Source organism: Rutidosis leptorrhynchoides, chromosome 11 (genome assembly GCF_046630445.1).
Source record: "Rutidosis leptorrhynchoides isolate AG116_Rl617_1_P2 chromosome 11, CSIRO_AGI_Rlap_v1, whole genome shotgun sequence".
Taxonomy (NCBI): Eukaryota; Viridiplantae; Streptophyta; class Magnoliopsida; order Asterales; family Asteraceae; genus Rutidosis; species Rutidosis leptorrhynchoides.
In genome coordinates, this window is record NC_092343.1 from 147,193,499 (window position 1) to 147,202,665 (window position 9,167).

The following is a 9,167-nucleotide window of genomic DNA, read 5'->3' on the forward strand; positions in this document are numbered from 1 at the left end:
ACCTATATATAAAAAACATAATGTAAATAAATCTGTGAAGCTTATGTAGCGTTCTTAAAATATTTAAATTTGTGTAACTAATAACTCGCTTGCAACAACTCATATATATATATATATATATATATATATATATATATATATATATATATATATATATATATATATATATATAAAACAAAAAGTTTTTGAACCTTGTGGTTGAAAGTTATTTATGGATTGTTATATGTATAGATTATATACTAGTCAAAGGACCCGTGAATACACGGGACGGGTTTGGTAAAAACAATTATCAAAAATGATTATAGAATAATTTTTCTATTATTTAAAGATATTAGAAGTAACATTTTTATGTTCAAGTATTTTTACGTGAAGTTCATTATGTGATTGTAAAATTAAAGTCACAAAATCAATACTCCAGTGATTACAGTTAACATTAACTTAGTTGGTGATAACTAAACTATCAAATAAGATTCATGATAGATCTATACCTCATAATTCTTAAAAGAAGAGATAATGATAGCCCACATTTTATGAATGTTTCCTTGCCCATAAGATATATGCTCTAATGTTCTACTAAAAGGCAGTTGCATTTGATTGGGCGATATATGTAGGCCAAACCAAACATCATCCAGTTTAAAAATATCTTGATCACTGCAATTGAAAAAAAAAAAACATAATGAAAACGATGAGTAACAAAGCATATGAGCCGTTCAAGCAAAAAATAAAAAGAAGAAACCATGGAATTTCTACCCAATTTTGTCCATGGTCAACACGTAGCATAGAAGCTGAAAAACACTCCTATTTGCACTCATTTTGATGCTTTGAAGACGATCAGTTGAGATAATTTAGTTTGTATACACATACAATCATCATTATCCTTCATAAATATCATTTGTAACAATAAACAATGTATTTGTAACACATGGCCACATGGGAGTCATCTTATGATATTCACTATACTACCAACAATGTAAAAGAACACACGTAAAAAAGATGTATTTGCTGCTAATAATCATTACGTAAAGTTTGACTTTGTTCCATAAGCATATACTTATGTCATTGACATGGGGTATATTATTGAAATTTCATCAAGTCAAATTACATTGCATTTATCATGAGAAAAGTAACCAGCTGATAAAAATAAAATTGAAGAACGCAAACATTAATAGATATGTACGCCGTAAATAAACTGTTTGAGGTTCTATCATGCACCACACATGAAGTAGTAGATGCTAGAGAGCTGAAAAAAAGGTGCAGGGATAGCAAAGTTACCTCATCTGAATCATTTGAACATTAGTTGTCATTGTACATGTTAAGCCAATTATCTTTTATGATCACGGTTATACTCATGCACCGATCGATTTTCGCATTGAAATACTATTGCATCCAATAATCAAAAGGTACTTTGTATATCCTGACAAATTAGAGAAATCCCTTGATGAACAACAAATTAGAGAAAGTGAGCTTTTGTATTGCAAGTAAAGCAAAAACAAAAGGTACTTTGTATATCATGTATAGCTAATTATTTTGTTACTACATTATACATATACAAATAAATATAAAGACTTTACTTGGATTCAACTGCACCATTTAAATTTCATGTGACGTGTACCTTTGGAAAGTTAATCATCATAAGCTTGCAATTCACTATAGAGTACACAAATAGTTGTTAGGTTATAACTTATAATTAATTATCATTCATAGGTTCAAATAAGCAACACAAAGACTAATGCATAGTCCACAACAATTAAGCTTTTCGCAATTGAGAAAAACAATCAAATAAACTTGTACCTGGATTTACCTTTTCAGGGTCAGCACCATCTTTAAACATTTTTAGAAGTTTCTCGCAGTACATGTCTAAGATCTCTTAAAAGCTGCAAATCTATGACCGAAAACCAAAAGAGAAGGTCATAAAAAAATGTAGCTTACTCCATTTACTCACAAACAAAGCATGATTCAGTTGCATTTTATCTCCAACCAAACAACTCGCCCATCTTGTCACCCCTGCGAATTTTAATATATAAACAACACTTAATGGATTTAGATACTCTTGCTTATCAAAATCACAATACCTTTGGTGGATGTAAAAGTAGAAATCAGCAACAAAGTAAACTTTTTAATACTTCTCACCTAAACAAATTAAGACAACAACACACCTAAACATAGAAACAGTTAATTTTTTTTTTTTTACACTTTTCACTTTGAAATTTCAACAAACACGTATGTGCGTCACATATTATGATATATGAAATATAAATCGAACAGATTCTAAGCATAAAATCAATATTCTTGTTTCAATACTGAGTTTCAGAACCTGCAATACAAACATCATCATAGATCCAAGTCAATGTTACTACTTTATAAACAGAAACATTAGCAAATAGCCAGTTTTCAATTACAATATACCTTATGTAAACATTATTTCTTGTTGGCAATTTGAGCAGCAAGTTTCCTTTTCAATTCGTAGAACACTTGGTGTGCATTTCTCAAGTAGCATTTTTTCTGTCTCCTTGTCATCTTGGTGGGTTCTGGTCTATGATAAATAACTTTCTGTCAAAATCAGATATACAATTACAACAACTAAATCAAGATTGTGGATATACCAAAAAGCCTTCGGATTAACAATAAAAGATGCATAATTTGTTACGGGTCAAGATCAGATTACCTTGTGATTGCTTTATGATTTAACTTGAATGACTGAATCCGTACATTGTTTCTATACGCTACTTGCTGCACAATCAAGAAATACAACAAAAAATCAAATCTAATATGTTATTCATGCTGCAAATCGAAGAATCTTACACTTAAAATTTTTAATTTAAACCAGAAAGAATTGGGGGTTGAAGATGAAGATGATTGTATAAATGAAATTAGATATAGATGATGGAAGTGAAACGAAGATGAAAAAGTGAGGAAGATGAAAGTGAGGGACATGTTGCATATCAAAGTTGTTACCTTAGGGTTTTTTTTAGGATTTATGAAGGTGAGGATGTGAATTGGGAAAAAGACTCCGTATCTTATAGAGTAATTATATTTAAATTTTAATTATATAAATTTTATATTAATGACATCATCTACATTATCTTAAATTTTTTAAATTTCTTTTTGCTTTTTTATATGAAGGAAAATTCATTATTTATGACATCATAAGGTTAGTGTTTTAATAGAATCTATAGATAGATATTATTTACAATTATTATTATTATTATACTATAATAAAATAAATATTACTCCGTATATTAAAGGAAATAATGGTTTGCGATTTTCATTTTAATTCTGCACATCCATTATTAACTTGGGTATAATAATATAATAATTATTAAATTTTTGATTGTGAATTAATGTGTGAACGGTTCCCCATTTAGTTTTCAATGAGATATTCTATTTGTAGCCTTATATATAAAATATATTATATTAGGAATATAGATTAAAATCCACCAAATTTTTTTTAACGTTTTTATCTTTCTGTTCGCCGCGAGTTATGTTCCACTGCCATCACCGTTCAACTCGAAATAATTTTATGAACAAAACGCAATAAATTGTATTCGAAACGGAGCTTCGATGCACGACCAATAGGGCATTTCTTTTTAGCAATAAATATGGAAGTGGTTTAAATTTACAGTTTAAGTGCTTAAATATTTATGAACCCGCAAATATAACTATTATAATATTAATTATACATGATGACTCCCTCGAGTACCATTACTTTGCTATAATTACTGAAACTTTTTTAAAATTAAACTCGCGGGTTACACTTTTATTCAAAAAATAATTGTATATAATAATCCTAAAATAATATAATTTATACTTACTAATGTTACGCTCCATGGCAAATTTTTGTACTCTAAATATTACGTAGTATATAATTAATATATTAAAAAGATATTAAGGGTGAGAAAAAAATTGTAGACATTAAGTTACTAACAGCACCCAAAACCACTTTTATATTTATCAACACCACAAGCTCTTAAACTCAAAAGAACTTTTAAAATTCGTCAACACCACGGGCTCTTAAACTCAAAAGAAATTTTTAAAATTTGTCAACATTACGGGCTCTTAAACTCAAAAGAATTTTTAAAATTGGTCAACACCACGGTCTCTTAAATAATTCTTATACTTTTTCTATTTTTTTAGTATCGCTATTTACATACTACTATGAACTGCAAATTACATTTTTTGCAGGGTTTTTTTACACACCCGTGCACGGGCTCAAAAACCTAGTATATCTATATATATATATATATATATATATATATATATATATATATATATATATATATATATATATATATATATATATATATATATATATAGAGGATCCAGTGAGAACTCAGCATGTGTGAGAACCTGAGAACTCCAATTAGAACAATTTTAGTGAAATTCGAGCAATTTTTTGTGAAATTCGAGCAATTTTGGTGAAATTCTAGCAATTTTGGTGAAATTCGAGCAAAAAAATTGGCGGGCGAAACAAAAAACAAGGAATTCGAGCAATTTTGGTGAAATTTGAGCAAAAAAAAAAATGGTGGGCGAACAAAAATAGGGAAATTCGAGCAAAAATGTTGAAATTCGAGCAATTAGAATAAAAAAAAGGGGCTAATAAAATTGGATATATTAGAACAAAATTGGAGGTATTAGAACAAAATTTGATGTATTAGAACAAAAAAAAAAAGGGCGAACAATTTTAAGGTATTAGAACAAAATTGAGATGCATCTTGTAGAAGATGATGCATCTTTTTTTGTAGAACTTAAATTGTAGAAATTAAATTGTAGAACCTAAATTGTTCTAATTTCAAATTTTTTGTTCTAATATCAAAATATTTGTTCGATTCTACCTTTTTTTGTTCGAATTAGCCAAAAATTGTTCGATTCTACCTTTTTTTGTTCGATTACATAGTTTTACAAAAAAAGATGCAAGTAGATGCATCTTTTCTTCATTTTCAAAAAACAGAGTATGAAGATATGGTGAAACTAGCTTTTAAAAAATTGAATTTTTTAAAAGACAATTACAATTACAAAGTGGTAAAAATCACAACGCACACCACCACATCAACAATTACACTGAACATGCACACCTACCTGAATAAAAGTCAAAAATCTCTTCACCATTAGGACTAAAGGTAACATGAGTTAGGTGCAAAAGTCAAAGATCTTGATCTTCACAAAAATTAATGTTAACAAAGTTGCCACGTAGCTATTCTTTATTTGTATTATATGTCTCAGTACGTACTGCATAGTACGTACTGCATAATTGATCTTGATCTTCACCATTGGAAGTTCAAAAGTCAACATCTATAGTAGAATATGAATAAATTTTAAGTCGCACTCTCTAAGAAATTGGGATTGTTGGAATCTTTCATTTTGGATGAGGTACGTATTCTGAATTTATGTTCTTTAAACTGTGGTTGATAATGATTATAACTATCTGTTATATGAGAGAACAAGCAACAATATATTAAGTTATTTTGGTTGAGGGAGATGAAATAATTGGGGGAACTGAAAGAATTGGGGAAATTGAGTTGGGGATAAGAGGAATTAGGTTTTTGTAAATGCATCAAACACAAACAAGATTAAGTAATTTCTCTCCGCTCATTTCAACCATCAGGTCGTACTTCCCTATTTATAAATAAAATGTTCCGTTCATATTGATTATAAACGTTCCATATTAATTGATTTCGTTGCGAGGTTTTGACCTCTATATGAGACGTTTTTCAAAGACTGCATTCGATTTTAAAACAAACCATAACCTTTATTCTATCGTTAAAGGTTTAAAAATGATAATAAAAAATACAGCGTTTTCACACGACCATTACATAATGGTTTACAATAATATTACACAACAATATATGTCTTCGAATGCAGTTTTCAAACAATATTATACAAGCATGGACTCTAAATCTTGTCCTTAATTTAGTATGCAACAACGGAAGCTCTTAACAATTACCTGAGAATAAACATGCTTAAAACGTCAACAAAAATGTTGATGAGTTATAGGTTTAACCTATATATTTATCAATCGTAATAATAGACCACAAGATTTCGTATTTTCATTTTTCATAAACATCATCCCATACATAGAGATAAAAATCATTCATATGGTGAACACCTGATAACCGACATTAACAAGATGCATATAAAAATATCCCCATCATTCCGGGACATCCATCGAACATGATATAAATACTCGAAGTACTAAAGCATTCCCTACAACGGATAGGGTTTGTTGGGCCCAATAGATCTATCTTTAGGATTCGCGTCAATTAGTAGACTGATTTACTAATTCTTAGGTTACCAAGCAAAAGGAGCATATTCGGCTTCGATCATTCAAACATAGAAAGTAGTTTCACGTACTTGTGTCTATTTTGTAAAACATTTATAAAATTGCATGTATTCTCATCCCAAAAATATTAGATTTTTAAAAAATTGGGACTATAACTCACTTTTACAGATTTTAACTTCGTCGGGAAGTAAGACTTGGCCACGGGTTGATTCACGAACCTATAACAAATATGTACATATGTATCAAAGTATGATCAAAATATAATTACAACATTTGTTATTACGTTTTAATGATTTGAGTTTGTTAAGTCAGCAGTCCTCGTTAGTAACCTACAACTAGTTGTCCACAGTTAGATGTACAGAAATAAAGCAATATATATTATCTCGAATCAATCCACGACCTCGTGTATACAAGTCTCAGGCTAGATCACAACTCAAAGTATATATAATATTTTGAAATCAACCTCAACCCTATATAGCTAACTCCAACATTACTGCATATAGAGTGTCTATGGTTGTTCCTAAATATATATATATAGATGGGTCGATATGATATGTCAAAACATTGTATTCGTGTCTATGGTATCCCAAGATTACATAATATATGTTAGAATACATGTATAATACAATATAAGTTAGTTAAGTTAGGATTTGTATAGATTTGTTACAAATTTCACGTAGCTACAACAAGCAAAATTATCCAATCTTGTTTTACCCATAACTTCTTCGTTTTAAATCCGTTTTGAGTGATTTAAGTTGCTATGGTTTCATATTGAACTTAAGTTTATGAATCTAAATAGAAAAAGTATAAGTTTATAGTCAGAAATACAGATTACAAGTCGTTTTTGTAAAGGTGGTCATTTCAGTCGAAAGAACGACGTCTAGATGACCATTTTGGAAATCATACTTCCACTTTGAGTTTAACCATGATTTTTGGATATAGTTTCATGTTCATAAAAGAAATCATTTTCCCAGAAGAATAGATCTTAAATCAAAGTTTATCATAGTTTTTAATTAACTAACCCAAAACAGCCCGCGGTGTTACTACGACGGCGTATGTCCGATTTTACGGTGTTTTTTCGTGTTTTCAGGTTTTAAATCATTAAGTTAGCATATCATATAGATATAGAACATGTGTCTAGTTGCTTTTAAAAGTCAAGTTAGAAGGATTAACTTTGTTTGCAAACAAGTTTAGAATTAACTAAACTATGTTCTAGTGATTACATGTTCAAATCTTCGAATAAGATAGTTATATATATATATATATATATATATATATATATATATATATATATATGAATCGAATGATGTTATGAACATCATTACTACCTTAAGTTTAGTAGGTAAACTGTGATGACCCGGGAATTTCCGACCAAATTTAAACTTAATCTTTATATGTTTCTGACATGATAAGCAAAGTCTGTAATGTTGAGTCTAAAAATATTTTTTTAACTATTTCATGAAATCATTTGACCATTGATTTCTCCCGACGATTCACGAACAATTGTTTGTAAACAAATAAATATGTATATATAGATATATATATATAGTTATAAATGTAAGTATTGGAACTTATAAAATGTTATTAACTTAGTAAAATTAAATATGTAAATTGATACAAAATAAGTTGTTACTAAAATAAATCTATGTATAAATATAAACGACTTCAATAATAATTATTATCATATGTATATTGGAATATATATAAAAGTTATAGATATTTTATGCCAAAATTTATTTTAATAAAATAAAATAACATATCAAGTAAATATATATATATGATACTTATAATTATAAAAGACAATTATATTTAAGATGCGAACGCATATTGTATAATATATATTTATATTAAATAAATAAATAAATAAATGTCAACTTATGTTATATGTGGTACAATCATAATGTATAATATGTTAAATATAATTATATATTAAAAATATGATTGTTATATTAATATTACTATTATTACTTTCATTATTATTGGTAATGTTAATATTAATATTAATATTTGTATCTTTAATATTATTATTTCTAATACAAGATACATATATATATATATATATATATATATATATATATATATATATATATATATATATATATATATATATATATATATATATATATATATATATATATATGAAATTGGGTATGAATAAGTTGATATATATAAATTGATATTAGTATTACCAATTTCATTAAGAATCTTATTATTGTTATCATTATTAACTACTTTGATTAATATTATTATTAATAGTATTATTATTAATATTAGTATTATTATCATTATCATTATTATTTCTATTGTTATTATTATTTGTTTCATTAATACTAGATACTAAAATGTGTATACTTAATATTATCGTGATTCATTATATATAAATATAGATTTGATACAAATACATATATATATACCCCTAATTATACGTACACCAAATGCAGATATATATAAAAATACGGATACAGTATATGTATATAATACGGTTTGCACATAATAAAATATAAGTAGATTTCATATTTTGTTTCCCATCAATTTTCACACTGTGCTAGATTGGTAATCCTGTCTGTAATTTGTATTGAGTGAATCTTAAGGCCTAACACAAACAAAATCTGTTACACATTAACATCTGCTTTATTTATTTTGTTGTTTTTCTCCTTCTGCTATTTTCTGTCTGACGAATCATATTTTTTTTTCTTCATAAAACAAGTGAATTATTTTGTGTTATTGGCAACCTCATTACACCCTACACTCTACATATCAGTTACAACCATCCTTAATAGCTATTCAATGATGAATTACACAGAAAACCCATAACCACTGTCGATACCCTGTTCTTGAGTTAAAAATTTTCAAAATCTCGATTTCGAAATTAAATACAAAATGTGTTAAT

The 9,167-nt window shown here is 27.5% G+C and overlaps 1 long non-coding RNA gene across 7 annotated transcripts; it reads right to left on the bottom strand.

The window, feature by feature from the left end:
• Positions 1-455: 455 nt before the first annotated feature.
• LOC139877241 (uncharacterized) lies at positions 456-2,904 on the bottom strand. 7 transcript variants are annotated; one of them, XR_011768500.1, is made up of 8 exons: positions 2,666-2,809; positions 2,407-2,550; positions 2,073-2,314; positions 1,792-2,004; positions 1,572-1,647; positions 1,273-1,414; positions 751-819; positions 456-651 (listed from the first exon to the last, which is right to left on the bottom strand). It is a non-coding gene; the product is annotated as an uncharacterized lncRNA (long non-coding RNA). The 7 variants fall into 7 exon arrangements; XR_011768497.1 differs by lacking the exon at positions 751-819 and adding an exon at positions 2,825-2,904 and having other exon boundaries at positions 458-651; positions 2,666-2,730; XR_011768501.1 differs by lacking the exon at positions 751-819 and having other exon boundaries at positions 458-651; positions 1,613-1,647; positions 1,802-2,004.
• Positions 2,905-9,167: the final 6,263 nt, after the last annotated feature.